The sequence below is a fragment of the Oryzias latipes genome, chromosome 4, assembly GCF_053564925.1.
Source record: "Oryzias latipes strain Hd-rR chromosome 4, Olatipes_Hd-rR_3.1".
Taxonomy (NCBI): domain Eukaryota; kingdom Metazoa; phylum Chordata; class Actinopteri; order Beloniformes; family Adrianichthyidae; genus Oryzias; species Oryzias latipes.
This window is the reverse complement of record NC_136240.1, coordinates 1,995,299-2,009,519: the sequence shown is the minus strand read 5'-3', so window position 1 is coordinate 2,009,519 and position 14,221 is coordinate 1,995,299. Positions and strand designations below refer to the sequence as shown.

The 14,221-nt window shown below is 42.6% G+C and overlaps 1 pseudogene; it reads left to right on the top strand.

The window, feature by feature from the left end:
* The first annotated feature begins 9,613 nt into the window (after positions 1 to 9,613).
* On the top strand, positions 9,614 to 12,456 carry LOC105353718 (uncharacterized; annotated as a pseudogene).
* Positions 12,457 to 14,221: the final 1,765 nt, after the last annotated feature.

Genomic DNA, 14,221 nt, shown 5'->3' with positions numbered 1-14,221 from the left:
AAAAAACAACCCACAATCTATACTTGTACTTGTTGCTGCTCTGAGCCGACAGGAGCCGGAGCTCTGCTGGGACTTCGAGAGGTGCGAAGGAAGTGCCTAGTAGTTTGTAATAAGAGGGGTGCACGTATCTCGTTTGGGAAGATGCTTCAGCATTTTGGGGTATGTTTCTTTGTTTCACTGTTTTGTTTTTCTTGGTCTTTGGGTGCTTACCTTGTTCAGTGTCATATTTTATATGTTACTTATCATTGTTTTGTCATGTGTAGCACAAGTAACCAGCCAGCAGGTCGCTCTTATAAGTTTTGAAGTTGGAACTGTAAAGGTTTAAATCAGCCTATTAAAAGGAGCAAAGTTATTCGACATCTGCAACACATGGGTGCTGAGATTGTATTCCTACAAGAAACACTTAAAAATCTGAGACCACTCAAGGCTCCGTAGAGGTTGGGTAGGTCAGTTATTTCATTCTTCATTTCAGTCAAAAGCCCATGGTGCTGCCATATTAATACATAAATCTGTGCCTTTTGTTCCCTCCAGCGTTATTGCTGACCCTAACGGTAGATACATTATTGTGAATGGAAGTATATTTAACAATAAATTCATTTTTAATAATGTTTATGCACCCAACTGGGACAATCACAACTTTTTTAGTTCTTTTTTCTCTAAAATCCCAGATTTAATTTCCAGTTTCCTTGACCTTGGGGGGGACTTTAATTGCTGGCTTGGTCAAGTAGATCGATCCTCAAATAAGCGTAGCAGATAATCAAATTCATCTAAAGTTATCAACACTTTCCTGCAGGAATTTTCAGTTATTGACACCTTAATCCCTCATGCAAAGAGTATCCTTTTTTTCTCCTGTACACCACACATTCACTTGCATCGATTATTTCCTCTTAGATAGTCGGCTTGTGTTGCACATTCCCTCCTGCTCCCATGATGCTATAGTCATATCTGATCATGCTCCAGTGATTTTAGACCTGGCAGTTGGTAAAAATTTCTCATTTCCCCCATGGCGCTTGAACACATGACTACTAGCAGATGAAAAATTTACAGCCTTTGTGGCATCTAAGATAGAGCTCTTTATCGCCACTGTTACGCCCCCTTTTAAGTCTAGGGGTAATTGGAGGCATAACATAAAAAAATGTTTTGCCACTAAATTTAAATTAACACACACCAAACAAAGGTCTCCATAAAAACATAACACAAATGTATTTACAAATAAACAAACAACCAACAATAACTAAAAGTGAAGCAAAAAGGCTTCAGGGTGAACCCAGGCCAAACTAACAAACAAAACTCCACCTAACTAAAACATGTAATCTTAGCTGTAAAGGAAAGAAAAGGGAAATCAATGACAAACACTAACCTCCCTAGACTAACAAAAACAGGAGAAAACACTACTAAAGAAAAAGGCAGTTCACCCCTACAGCTTAACATAACTACAAACCAAAAGACTAAACAGAGTGGGCACAAAACTACGAAGAACTACAAAACAAAACAAAGTGCAACACAAACTAAACAGGGGGGTATTCCAGGAAGCATGTTTAAACTAGCCTGACTTTAATCCTGAACTCTGGCTGAAATCCGCCTGAACTTGCTTACTCTGGGTATGTCGGTTCCAAAAGACCGGATATGAGTTGGCGTAATTACGCTCAACTTGGTAACCCTGAGTTAACGCACGGTACATAAAGACATTCTCAATAGATTTCTGGAGTCACCATGGAAACGCGTGGAGAGAAAAAAAAGAAAGCGCGACACTTGAGACGGAAGTGAGACGGAGTCTGAGATTTTAATGACGGCGGTTAAAAATTATAAGTCCATCAAAAAAGTAACACGGCTGAAAAATAATTTAGTTAAATTTATTCAAACTCAATAATTGTTTATACAACTCAAATTTACGTATTTATCTAACTAAATGTCACATTACTCCATTAATCTTTTTTCCATTTTAATTACTTATATTTCTTGAACTTTCATATGTCTAAGTTTGAGCCGGCAGATATGCTCATTTTTACAACAATAAAAAGAACGGAAAAAAAATGCACCGAGTGCAAAAACTCACTAAAGAATTTTCCATCACTGTCATAACATCACTAAGCGGTAGGGGTGCTATATAAACTCATCTTCCTATCCTTTACTCTCACTCATGGTGCAGAGACGTAAGCATAGTAGGACAAAATAGCTCGGCCAAACACGGTGAAACACAGTAAAACAGCTATACAACTAAACACATTTTGTAAAAAACCCACACTTAAACCCAAATCCGTCCAGACAGGCAAAGGGAATGATATCCCACAATCCCTTGCGGTGCCGATCTAACAGCAGCATCAAAGTTACACCTACTTAATTGAATTAATTTGAACGAAAGGAAAATAACTGTCTGAAAACTACGTGTTATTTTTAACAAAAAAATTTCTAACAAAAAAAATGATTTATCTTAACTGAAGCAAATAATTACGTTAGATCAAAGTAAAAAGGTTTATCTTTCCAACATCCATATGTGGTCTTATCACCCTCTCATGGTGGAAAAAGTATTATCTGAGCTTCTTCATCCACTAAATCATCTTCAAATGGACACGCCATGCTGCTTCACCTCTCTGTAAACAAACTAAGCTTCAACTAAACCTGTTCCGGACCAGGTTATGTTCAGAGCATGAGTTACCATGGTAACTTGACCTACCCTGAAACATTTCTGGAACCGATAGCTGAGGTTATAAACTTTCTTAGCCTCAAACTTATCGTGGGAGCTAGCATAACCTGCTTTCTGGAATACCCCCCAGGTGGTGAAGTCAAAAACAAAATGGAGAAGAGGGCCAAGCTGCAGTGGAGACTGTTGCAACAAGGCTCCGTTCTCACAGACTGGAGGTCCAAATGGTGCTTTTAAGGATGCCTCAACCAGCTCTGGTCCAATGGGAGGCCACACCCTTTCCAGCACACCTGAAAATAATCAGACATAAACAGACACACAAAGATGCACAAAAACACAGAAGTCCCACTCTGATACAAAAATACACAAAAGACAGAACAAACAGAACTAAACAAAACCAAATAGGGCCACAGCCGTAACAACCCCCTACCCAAGAAAAACCCTTCTTTCCCAAAAGAAGTGTTTACCCCAAGTGGAGCAAATACACAAGTGGTAGCTCTTACAGGATACCACACAAACTCAAGATGGGCTTAAGACGAATCACACAAAGCTAACGCACAACAAAACTTAAGATGGCCACACAATGTATCACAAACTCGGGACGCGTACCACTCTGGGCACGCGACCGTCCACTCGGGACGCATACCCCTCTGGCCACGCGAACGTCAAACTCGGGGTGCGCGCCCCGCATAACACGCACCTGTCAATTTGGGGTGCGCGCCCCGCAGAACATGCACCCGTCAACTCGGGGCGCGCGCCCCACAGGACACGCACCCGTCAACTCGGGGCGCGCACCCCGAAGGACACGCACCCGTCAACTCGGGCGCTCGCCCCGCAGGACACGCACCCGTCACCTCGGGGCGTGCGCCCCGCAGGACACGCAACCGTCAACTCAGGGCGTGCTCCCCGCAGGACACGCACCCGTCAACTCGGGGCACGCTCACCGCAGGATACGCACCCGTCAATTTGGGGTGCGCGCCCCGCACCCGTCAACCTGGGGCGCGCGACCCGCAGGACACGCACTCTTCAACTCGGGGCGCGCGCCACGCAGGACACGCACCTGTCAACTCGGGGCACGCACACCGCAGTATACGCACCCGTCAATTTGGGGTGCGCGCCCCGCACCCGTCAACCTGGGGCGCGTGACCCGCAGGACACGCACTCTTCAACTCGGGGCGCGCGCCACGCAGGACAAACACCTGTCAACTCGGGGCGCGTGCCCCGCAGGACACGCACCCGTCAACTAGCCTCACAAGACTACACAAAACGAAATTAAAGAGTTGCACCAAACAAAATTCAACACAAGTTTGGTTAGCAGTTTTCTGTTACTTACAAAAGCTCTGTAGTGTGCTTAAAGCACCAACTTCAAATGATTTTGGCCAGGCCACAATGCACTGAAAAGCTGTTACGAATTATTCCGATTTGGTGACTCAAATGAGAGCAAGGTGTTTACTCACAAACTTTTCTGGAGCACATCCTCTGTGGCAACCCCAGTCTGGAGCAAAAGAGTTGGGTCTGCCCTTGCACCGGTTACGGCTGCAGGAACTTACGCACCTGCCTCCGCCTAACTGGGTTAGTGGCATCGGCAACACCTACAGTAGCCTCCACTCCTATACCTTCACCTACACCACCTCCAACTTATGTCTCCAGCCAAGGTCTGCCTGAGGGTTAGAGCATTCCTGCTCAGACAACTGCTATTGGTCTCCAAAGAACAAGTCACCAACTTCAAATCAAGTTAAGGTCTACAAAGAAAACAAACTGTTAATCAAAGTCTCCAAGCAATATTAAATCAGAACAAAACCCACATCGAAGAAATCACAAATGGTGTGAACTCAAATGGTTTTAAACATCCCGGACGAGCCCCCAATTAACAGCCACTAACATCACACCAGGTATATTGCCTTCCCTTTTGTGGGAAACTTTTAAGGTTTTCATCAGAGCATATATCATATCCTATGCTGGCTACGAGAGGAGGCAGAGGAGTTGCAAAGGTCTTGGAGATCACTACACGAATACTACAACTTGATGAGCTTTATGCTACCTCCCCATCACCTGAGGTTTATAACGCCAGGCTGTCTTCACAGGCTAAGTTCGACCACTTATCATCGGTTCAAGCTGAGGAATCTTTACTTAAATCGTAACACTCTCAGTACGAGTACAGAGACAAGGCTAGCAAATTACTCTCACATCAGCTCCGTAGTGCAGCAGCAGCGCATCTCATTCCCCAAATTCAGACACCAGATGGAGTCTCTACAGATCTCTACAGTCTCTACAATTTCATGACTTCTACTCATCAATTTACATCCCTTAGTGTACATCCAGCACTGCATCCTTGAACTCCTTCTTTAATTGTCTGAATTTTCCTGTAATTTAACATAAATATTGCGATCGATTAGAGGAGCCCATAACGGTTGGAGAGATTTGCAGGCTATTAATAAGATGCAATGTTCTAAATATCCTGGGCAAGATGCGTTTCCGGTAGAGTTCTACAGAAAATGTATGCCTGAATTGGCACCTTTAATACTTAACATGTTTAAACACTCACTTGAAGTGGGCTCCCTCCCACTATCTCTCCGACAGGCAACTATATCCCTTATCCTGAAAATGGACAAGGATCCTTTATCCTGTGGCTCATATCGCCCTATTAAATGTAGATTATAAAATTCTTGCCAAGCTTCTGGCTTTGCGTATTGAGGGAATTCTGCCATCAGTGATAAGTCCTGACTATACAGGTTTTATTAAAGGGAGATATGCATTTTCCAATCTTGGAATTTGTTTCTGTTGTTTAACATTCTCTATAACTCTCCAGACACCACTGAGCCTGAGTTTGTCTTAAGTACGGATGCTGAGAAGGCTTTCGACAGAGTTGAATGGGGTTACCTTTTCTATGTTTTGGAGAAATTCGGATTTGGTAAAATGTTCACTTCTTGGGTCAGGCTTTTGTATACCTCCCCACTTGCCTCAATCAAAACGAATAACACTCACTCTGACTTTTTTCCTCTTTTTAGAGGTGCGAGGCAGGGATGTCCTTTGTCACCAGTGCTCTTTGCTATTGCCATAGAGCCTTTGGCTATCTCACTTAGATCCAACTGTCAGATTGCTGGAGTAACAAGAAATGGAATGGAACAGAGAATTTCATCATATGCTGATGATTTGCGTCTTTATATCTCGAAGCCAACTCCCTCTTTTCCCACTCTGCTCTCAAGTCTTCACCAGTTTAGCCTAATTTCAGGCTATAAGCTAAATCTTGGAAAAAGTGAATTTTTCCGGTGAATATTGCTGCTCAAGCATATCCATCTGCTGTCCTCCCATTACGGGTTGCAGTAGATAGTTTCTCATACTTGGGGTGAAGGTTACCAGGATATTTGAGAAACCTTTTTAAGTCAAATTTTGACTCACTCTTGATCAAAATTAAATGTGATTTGGACAGATGGTCGCTACCTTACCTGTCAGTAGCTGGCCGAATTAATACAATCAAAATGAACGTGCTCCCAAAATTTTCTTTTCTTTTTCAATGTGTCCCTGCCTTTATTCCAATCTCTTTTTTCTGTAAGCTTGATCAGACTTTGTCTAGATTCATTTGGAACAACAAGGCTCCTAGAATTCGTAAAGCATACCTCCAACGACCCAAGTGTGCAGGAGGGATGGCCCTGCCAAACTTTATGTTTTATTACTGGGCATGCAATTTTCACGTCATTAGGTATTGGGTACAGGCCTTTTCTCGTGTCTTGTCTTCATTAACATCATTAATTTAGGCTCCTAAGCAATTACCGAGCCCTGAATATTACAATAATACTGTTATCAAAGTCACATTGAAAACTTGGTATCAATTTAGACGTTACTTTAAAATAAATTTTCTTTCCTTACAATCCCCCATTGCAAAAAACCCTTCATTTCGGCCCTCAACAGTGGATGGTGCATTCTCCGTTTGGGTGTCCTTAGGTATCAGATCACTCAAGGACCTCTATGTTGAAGGCATGTTTGCCTCCTTTGAACAACTTTCATCCAAATTCGGTCTTCCAAAGAATCACTTTTCCGCTACCTACAAATCCGAAGTTTTGTCAAGGAAAAAACTCACTAGTTTCCATCCAGACCACCCGACCATGATTTTGACAATCTTCTGATGCCATCACCACTATCAAAAGGGATGATATCATGTCTGTATGAGAGGATATGTTTTATGGGCAAATCTTCTACTGTGACTATTAAAATGGCATGGGAGCAGGATTTAGGTTTTGTGATCCAGGGATAAAGTCCTGAAAATGGTCCATAGCTCCTCATTGTGTGCCAAACATGGATTAATTCAATGTAAAGTTTTGCACCAAACACACTGGACTGAATTGCGACTCTCTCGGATATACCCAGACATTAATCCTGAATGCGATCGTTGTCAGCAATCACCCACCTCATATGTTTTGGTCATGTCCATCACTTACACAATATTGGACTAACGTCTTTGGGTTCTCATCACAGACCCTCAAATTGCCCCTCCAACCTGAGCCATTAACAGCTTTGTTTGGGGTTGTCCGCAACGTGACAACCTTGCCAACACTAAAATCTGATTTTGTGGCATTTCTCACTTTTTTAGCAAGACGTAGGAGGAGGAGTTATACAAGCAGCGCTGCCTACGCAGAGCAACCTCCATCATTAGGGACCCCCAGCATCCCTCTCATGGACTGTTCTCCCTCATGCCATCTGGGAGGAAGTTCAGGAGTATCAGCTGCAGATCCAGCAGGATGCTAAAAGCTTCTTCCCACAGGCTGTGAGGCTGCTGAACGGACTGTCCTCCTCATGCATTCATGCTCTCACAAACTCCACTCTGCAATAAGACCCAAAAGATTACCCCCAACACAACCCAAAGACACAATACATGGACACAGACTCTAGCAACCCCCCCCCCCATAAACCCCCAATAATTTTAATATATCCTCTCAGTGTTTTTCAACCGGTGTGCCCTGGCACACTAGTGTGCCATGGGAGATGGTCAGGTGTGCCGTGGGAAATTCCCCTTATCAACTGATCTATAAACATTTCCCATCTCCATGATATCAGCTCTGTGATCATCCAAACAGGCCCTGATAAAACACTGAGTAGTTAGGAATAAAAATATAAAATACTTTTTTCTTTGTGTTTATTTGATTTTATTAACCCTTGTGCTATCCTAGGCACTTTACCATTGGGAGTTGGGTCATCTAGACCCACTAGACCAGGGGTGGGCAATTCCAGGCCTCGAGGGCCGGTGTGTCTGCATGATTTCCAGATAGTCTTGCCCTACTCATGGCTGATTACCTGGTTCAGGTGTGTCCAGCCAATAATCTTGCCCTACTCATGGCTGATTACCTGGTTCAGGTGTGTCCAGCCAATTAGAATATGCCAGAGCGGGGTATGCTGGAAAACATGCAGGAATGCGGCCCTCAGTGCCCACCTCTGCACTAGACAGTGCTCTGAACCTTTTTTCTTCAATGATTTTTGATCTTCACTGGTGTCCATGGATTACATGAAATCTTTCCACCTTTATCCACCTTTGTCATGGTAGGGAGAACACGTCAATGGAAGGGTGGGGTCATCTAAGAAAGCACAAGGGTTAAAGACATTTTGACGGTACCGCGATTTAGCCGTAGCATCAGCTGTTTTCTGAAAAGTCCCGCCCCTTTAACTGTCTCCACCAATCATTCTTGGAGGCTTAATCATTCGTCATCAGTCTGACCAATCAGAAGTGGTTAAAGTCTTAACTTCCTTGTTCTGATTATTCTCATAAAGTCTCTCAGTTCTAAAAAAAATACCAGCTAAAGCTCGTCTTTAGCGGTGTTGCTTTCCACAGAATCAGGTGTCAGACCGTGGAACAAGTGAACAAAACAATGAAGCTCAGAGAGGAGAGTCTGTCTGCGTTCGGCGGCTGTTTGCACTACATCTCCCATGAGGCATAGGGTTAAAGTGACAGCGTCTCAGCACACAATGAGTCTTCCTTTGACGTCTTGAAACCACAACGAACACACATCAAACAGTATTTAAATCTTCTAACTTAACTTTTATCACATCTTTTAGAAAAAACAGCTGCATCTTCCAGCTTTTTCTGCCACAATCATGCATGTGAGATTGCAGAGGGACTGTAGATCAGTACAGACTATGATTTTCTTCTTTTTTAATTTTTGGATGCTGGTGTGCCGCGGGATTTTTGTCAAGGTTAAAGTGTGCCGTATCTCAAAAAAGTTTGAAAAACACGGTATTGTCTGTCTGAAGATTTATCAATATATATTGACAGTATCAAAATGTGAAATTTTTGTTGTCAAGTTAAATGAGTATAAGGGGTAGGTTTAAATAAGCTTCAGCTTCCATCTTCGTTTCAAATATGTCCATCATTCTGTCAAATAGAGATTCTTTAAAATGATTGACTACAGTTATACACAACTGTGTATAAATGTATTTATTGTTGCTTTTATGTTTGAAATAGATAAGCTAATCTAAACATATGATAAACCTTTTACATCAAACAACACCTGAATAAATTTAAATGACAAACGTTTATTTACCCCTAAAGAACAATGTAAAAAACAAACATCACAGATTAGAATGTCTGAAACTGTTATGTCAGGCATTTTGTTATTGTCGATTAAAAATAAAGAGTACCGGTAAGAAAAGAAGATTAAAAACGAGTTAAAAGGAGTGCATTATAATTGATAGATTTGTTTTTGTTTTTTTTGTCTTTGCGTGGTTGACATGGATCTCGTAGGCTGGACACAGGCAGGAGCTGTCTTTAGTGTGACTGCCTGAGGAAGCCATTCCTTTGGTATGGAAGCGATTGTGTAGCATAATTAAAAATAAAAGTCAATACCAGAAATGCTTTTTCATTTTCAAAATGAAGCTGCATTTGTTGACTCAAAATAAAAATGAAAAAGCAATCCACCAAAATGCTTTTTCATGTTCTCCTTCAACAATGCTTATTCTGTCACTTAATGAAAATTATAAAGAAAATGGTATTTGACATTTCATTTTCAAAAAGTTCTCTGGTAAAGGTGTAGCAAAATTCATTTAGAAATGTCTAACTTGACAATTAAAATCAATTCACAGAAATGCTTTTTTAATTTAATCGCTCATTCTGTGACATAATTAAAGTGAAAATGCAAAGAGGGGATTCCATTTGCGTTTTCTCATCCACCCCGCAAAATCTGTAGCAATATTCAATACCAGTGAGCATTTCCAGGGGAGAGGTGGGGCGATGACGTCAGTGCTCACTCGGTGTTGCTACATGCTCTGCGCCAGCCAAGCTTGTCTGATCAGTGCAGCCAGAGTCTTAGTGTTTGTGTAAAGTGAAGTAAAGGGAAACGTGCTTTGTAACGCTTATGGCTTGGGCAAGAATGGTGTTTAAGCCAGCCAAATCAAGGTCCCTTGTTCTGAGGAAAGGAAAAGTGGTGGAGAAGTTCTGTTTCAGCTTGGATGGAGTGCTAATTCCCTCAGTGTCAGAACAACCAGTGAAGAGCCTGGGGAAAGTATTTGACGCTACACTGAAGGATAAGGCAGCAGTAGAGACAACCCACAAGGAGCTGAAAACCTGGCTGGCAGTAGTGGATAAGTCAGGTCTTCCAGGAAAGTTCAAAGCATGGATATATCAGTATGGCATTCTACCAAGACTCTTGTGGCCATTACTGATATATGAAGTTCGAATTTCCAGCGTGGAGAGCTTTGAACGTAGCATCACCCAGTTTCTGCGTTGATGGCTGGGTCTGCCAAGGAGTTTTAGTAGTATAGCTCTTTATGGCCGTTCCAACAAGCTGCAACTCCCCTTCACAAGCCTGATAGAAGAATTCAAAGTCACCAGAGCCAGAGAGCTGCTACTGTATAGAGACTCAAAGGACACCAGAGTCTCCTCTGCAAGCATCATGGTGCGAACCGGAAGGAAGTGGCAGGCTCAAGAGGCAGTTGCTCGTGCAGAAGCCAGGCTGAGACACAGTGTCTTGCTTGGCAATGTGGCAGTGGGTAGACCGTGTCTTGGAAGCCACACAAGACCAAAATTCGACAGAGCCAAAGGGAGGGAGAGACGGCAGCTGGTGCAGGAAGAGATCCGTACAGAGGTGGAAGAAGATCGTTACGACAAAGCAGTAGCGATGCGCCAGCAAGGGGCTTGGGCGAGATGGGAAAATGCATCCACCCGCAAGATCACATAGTCAGAACTGTGGAAGTCAGAACCAGCCAGACTCAAGTTTCTGATCCAGTCGGTCTATGATGTACTTTCAAGTCCATCCAACCTGCATTGTTGGGGATTAGTGGAATCACCGGCTTGCACCTTGTGCCAGGCAATAGGCACCCTGGAGCATGTTCTGAGCTGCTGCCCTAAGGCTTTGGGAGAGGGAAGGTACACATGGCGTCATAACCAGGTTTTGAGAGCAGTGCCTGCCACCATCTGCACAGGAATTCAGCAAAGCTAACACCAGCTCCCAGAGAAGTACAATATTACTTTTGTCAGGGCAGGAGAGAAACCACAAGGAGACCGTAAGACCTCAACTGGGCTGCTAGCATCAGCTCGTGACTGGAGATTAAAGGTGGACCTGGGGAGAAAGCTTAAGTTTCCAGAGCACATTGCAGAGACTTCCCTCAGGCCAGACCTGATTTTAACATCAGACGCCACAAAGCAAGTGGTGCTGCTGGAACTTACAGTTCCCTGGGAAGATCGGATGTGCGAGGCTAACGAGCGGAAGAGGGCCAGATATTTGGAACTGGTGGAGGCCTGTGAGATGAGGGGCTGGAGGGCACGTTGCGAGCCATTTGAAGTGGGTTGCAGGGGTTTTCCAGGGCAATCCCTGCACCGAGTACTCAAGCTTCTGTGTATTCGAGGATTGCAGGAGAGAAAAGCCACCAAAACCATCAGTGAGGCAGCAGAAAGAGCCTCTAGGTGGCTGTGGATCAAAAGGGCAGATTCGTGGTGTAGCGCTGCTCTGACACAAGCTGGGGACTGATCACCCCCGGCTGGGTCGCCCAGGTGAGGGTGTATGATGATCTAAGACCCGAAACACCCCAAGACCCTGGGTTCATCACTGGGGATGTGTCCGAGCCTGTTATGGCTGTGGCCGTATTTGGTTTTGGTTTATTTGTTTGTTCTGTGTTTTTTGTGTGTATTTCTGTATCAGAGTGGGACCTCTGTGTTTTTGTGCATCTTTTTGTCTGTTTTTGTCTGATTATTTTCAGGTGTGGTGGAAAGGAAGGCCTCCCATCGGACAAGCTGGTGGAGGCAGCCTTTAAAGCCACCACTTGGACCTCCAGCCGGTGAGAAGGGAGTTTGGCTGCAACCAGTCTCCATAGCAGCTTAACCCCTCTTCTCCATTTTGTTTTTGATTTCACCTCTTGTTAAGTTGTGTGTTGCACTTTAGTGTTGTGTTTTAGTATTTTGTAGTTTTGTCTGTGCCCACTCTGTTTAGTCCTTTGGTTTATAATTTTGTTTAAGTGAAGCTGTAGGGGTGAACTGCCTATTTCTTTAGTACATGTTTTCTCCTGTTTTTGTTAGGTTAGGGAGGTTAGAGTTTTGTCATTTATTTCCCTTTTCTTTCATTTACAGGTAAGATTACATGTTTCAGTTAGTTGGGGTTTTGTTTGTCATTTTGGCCTGGGTTCATCCTGAAGCCTTTTAGCTTCACTTTTAGTTGTTGTTTGTTTATTAGTAAATAAATTTGTTACCTTTTGGTATGGAGACATTCGTTTGGTCTTTGTGTTACAGTCAATTTACTAGCCAAAACTTTATTTTTTTATGTTATGCCGCCTCGGTGCCCCTAGACTCGGAAGGGGGCGTAACAGAGCCGCACCAGTTGGTGTATTTAGTTACAAAGTGTCAGTGTCGTAGACATGATCCGTTTCGTTTATGTGTTAGTCATGATATCACCATTCGGTTTTGTTCTTCCAACTTACTTTACCCACAAACATAACAGAACAAAACATTGGGGAAGTAATAAATCTTGACCAGTATGAACTGTTTTATTTATTTATATTGTTTGTGAATCAATCCTGACGACAATATTGAGCACAAAGCAGCAAAGTCAGTCGGTGACCTCATGTTGTGGATGTGGTCAACTTTGTCAACTTCACCATGATTATTTCTGATTTTTGCTATGATTGTTTTTTGAGTTTTGCTATAATATATATATATATTTTTAGCTACTACAGTTGTTCTAAAGCGAGGAGATAACACGTCTACAACTACGCTGGTTCCTGTAAGAGAAAGAGTAATGGTATTAGGGATTTCTCAAGATCAACTTTATTGATCCCCGAAGGGAAATTTAGTTGTAGAAGCAGTACCACGGAAATAATATGGGGGATAAAAATGAACATAAGACACAAAATATACAGTGAAGAAAAGAAAAAAAATTCTAGAACTCTCAAAAATCTTATGTACATCCAAGTCTGCCAGATGAATTGTTAAGTCTAATGGCTGATGGCAGGAATGACTTCCTGTATTGTTCTCTAGCACAGCGAGGGGTGTATAAGTCTGCCGCTAAAGCTGCTTCTTAGTTTGTCCAACTCCCTGAAGAGGGGATGGGAGGGATTGTCCATGATGGTCCCCAGTTTAGCCAGTAGTCTGTCCCCCACCACCTCCTCCAGATTGGCAAGCTTGGAGCCAATAACAGACCCTGCTTTTTTAATGAGTTTATTCAGTCTGTTGGCGTCCTTTGCTTTGATGCCAGCACCCCAGCACACTGCAGCAAAGAAGATGGAGTTCGCCATGACAGACTGGTAGAACATGTGGAGCATCCTACTGCAGACATTGAAGTCTCCTCAGGAAGTAAAGTCTGCTCATGCCCTTCTTGCAGAGTTTTTAAAACAATACTGAGTTCTTGAGATGTGTTTATTTTATTATTGATTTGATTTATTTAGGGTGAGTTACTAAGAAACTGCTATTCTTTGTCTGGGGGTGTTCTTGTGTACTTTTTTTGACAATCCCTGTCTGCCTCTGCAGCCTCACATGCAGCTTCACATCAAGGCAAACTCCGTCTGTAACTCGTTTTCTGCATCACAACAGACAAAAACAAACAGTTGTCACTGGTCAACAGAACTACATCCAATGTTTTGCTCTGTAATGTTTGTGAATAAAGTCAGTAGGAAGAACAGAACAGACTGGTGATATTGTGACAAACACATAAACAAAACAGAACATGTATGACATTGACATATTGTAAATGTTTAACTTTTAAATTGCAGCTCATCCTGTAGTTTTCATGAGCAGATGAGGTTAGTTAATTTAGTATTTCCTCATGTAGCTATTAGAAGTATTAAGAAGAAAATAATGAAAAAAAAAATTGGAAAGAAGATCACCTTTGTTTTTTTTTCAATGGAATACACTTTCATACTTTACTGCCGTTTCCTCCGCACCAACACAAATGGTCGTTGATACGGCGGCAGCAATTTTAACGGCAAGGCAGACAAACTTGGATGTATCAATATGTGTATTGATTTAATTTAACGACACTGACTACAACAGTCTGACTAAAATGTGTTTATCTTTAGTTTTGAAAATTCTGTAAAAGGTTATGGAAAAGTTATGGAAAACCATTACTAAAAAAGTGTACGAATGTTGAGTTTGGGCTTTGATTAGATAAA